The sequence below is a fragment of the Macaca fascicularis genome, chromosome 1 (genome assembly GCF_037993035.2).
Source record: "Macaca fascicularis isolate 582-1 chromosome 1, T2T-MFA8v1.1".
NCBI classification, from domain to species: Eukaryota; Metazoa; Chordata; class Mammalia; order Primates; family Cercopithecidae; genus Macaca; species Macaca fascicularis.
The window spans coordinates 118,214,535-118,217,113 of NC_088375.1; positions in this window are offsets into that span (position 1 = coordinate 118,214,535).

Genomic DNA, 2,579 nt, shown 5'->3' on the forward strand with positions numbered 1-2,579 from the left:
ACTTTGATGTGAGGCAGGTGGGAGAGGGGCTGAGGCTGACAGCTACAATCACACCTTTTCAGGACACATGCCATGGCAGAGACCTGAATTTGAAGAGCTAGGTTCCAACTTGGTTCTGCTATGAACTAGCAAAATTCTGCATCACTGTGCCTTAGTTAGCTCAGCTGTCAACAAGCTATGAAAACGTGTCACGTGGCTCATATGAGGGTGACTTGCCACAAAGGGAAGGCACAGCTGTTGCCCTTTGAACAGACACTTCAGTCCTACCCTCCTCTCCACTACTGACCCCAGTCCCTTAGTACTAATTTTAAGGATGGGGGTCAATTTTAACAGATCCTATTAATATATAATGATACTATCAGTATGAGTGGTGGGTGGGATGGTGCAGGGAGGGACAGGAAAGGAAGAGGTAGATGGTGTCTGTTTTATGTAACCCACTCCGTTCCCTCCCTCTCCCATGCTTGCCATCCACTGGGAGGCTTGGACCCAGGGCTTATGCCACTTGGTGATGTCACCCCCATCAGTGCCAGGAGACATAAATTTCATTTCCCAGAAGATGCAGCAGACAGTAGCTTCTGGGCAAACAGTGACTCCAGCAATAAATATTGGCAGAGAAGAAAAACCTTTAATGGAAAAGCTTTGTGAACCTAAAACAGGCAGGCTGTAAATCCCAAAACAGGGAGGGATTTCATACTTTTCGACCAGAAGAAAGACTCATCAGCAGCAAAATAAATAATTCCACAGCCTCTTTGAAGGAATGAAAATCCAAGTATCAAATAGAAAGCACTTCTAACTGTTAAGAAACCATGGAAATGAGACAAGCCCCTATCCAGGGAGAAAAAGCCAAGTGACCCCCTGAGATGGGTGTGCTCTCGCACAGGAGTGCGTGGAGCTCAGGAGGAAAGAGGGAGCCCACAAGAGATGGTGGACAGGGCCTCTGCCCTCCTGGGCGAGGAGAAGAGGTGGCAACTTTAGATCACACTCTAGGGAACTTACCCTCAGGTAAGTTTCAAACCAAAACTCTGAAAGGAGGACAGCAAAGAAAACATAAATAAGGACAGATTGCAAGCTTAAAACTGTCCCCCAGATATCACTTGCCAACAAAATACATTGGAAAACTGAGCTCTGGGACAGTTTAAATGATCAAATGTGAATTTCACGTTGTGTTCCTCTGCAGAGTGAGTTCACTTTCAACGCTGACTGCAGAAGAGAATGCAGGCTCATCTTCATCTTACAAGATGTTGGGGCACTTGCTTTGGGACTGGCTGGTTTTTCTGAGAAGGTAATCCAGCATCCACAGGCAACACCTTGGTCTACCCGACCTCGAACACTGCAGGCCACTCCATGACTGCCCAACCCCAAAGCAGACCTGCATGGGGAGGGCGGCAGGACTCCCTGGTGTGACAGCACTGCACAGGTTCCTGTGCCACTTCCTTTGCAATGGGGGGTGGGGGGAAACATGGCTACTATTGTCTGCCTCAGACAAGGACATGGAAGTTCAAAGAGGTTAGGTAACGTGCTCACTATTACATAAACCTGAGGCTTCTTCCTTGGAATCTCAAGCTTTTCTCACTTTCCTATGCCACCATACCAAATTCAAACGCAGTGTGAGACATTTGCAGCAGGAATTCTGCCTCTGGAACGAGAGATTCAGATGTTTGAAAGTGGATCTGGAGACTACCTGGGGTTCCCTAACAGGCCCAAACTCTAAATCCCATTCTAGAATTGCTCCCCTGCAGGTCAGGACTGCAGGAGCTTCTTCTGGGGTCTGGAGTCAGCCTTTCCCCAACGGACCCACCGGGTTAGAGCAGATAGAGGTGAGGAAGGGTGCTTGGCCTATGGCGTTTGCCCGATAACGTGTTTGCCCCAACCAGAGATCCAGATCCAGATGCAGTCCATCACATCTGGGCCTGAGAATCTGCATTAAAAAGATCTCTGGCAGGGAACCAACAATAAGACAGGTGTAGGAACCATGGCACTAGATGGTGATACCCGGAGGACATAAATTACATTTTATTCATATTATTTCACAGTGCATGATATTCAGTACATTCAAAACTTGTTTACTGAATACATGGACAGACACTTTGGATAAAAATACCTGGATCTCAGTCTTGGCTCTGCTACTTAAAGACCATGCCTTAAGTAAGCCAATGTCCAAAACTCTCTCGACTATAGTTTCCTCAGAGGTGAATTATACCTTATAGGATTGTGAAGAATATATGAGGTAACGTGTATGAAAGAGCCTGACAAACTAAAATACACTAAAAAATGTAAAAGTTCAGAGGGAGCGTTGCCAACATTAGAAATCCTTTTCTTGTCACTTACCTCTCCTTGCTACACATCTCTCTGCCAGCTTTACTAATTTATGGTTTCCCACCCTTGTCTAATATGCACTGGAGTGATGGTTGGGGGAGGAGGTAGAAAGATAAATCAGCCTCAAGTTGCTGACAATCTACAGTTTCTGCTCTCTTACCTAGAAGTAGTCATATTCCCAATTACCATGGCAACCTGGAGTCTGCCCGTCTCACACCCTGGTGTCCAGAACAATGGCCATGTGTTGGATAATTGTGTGTGTG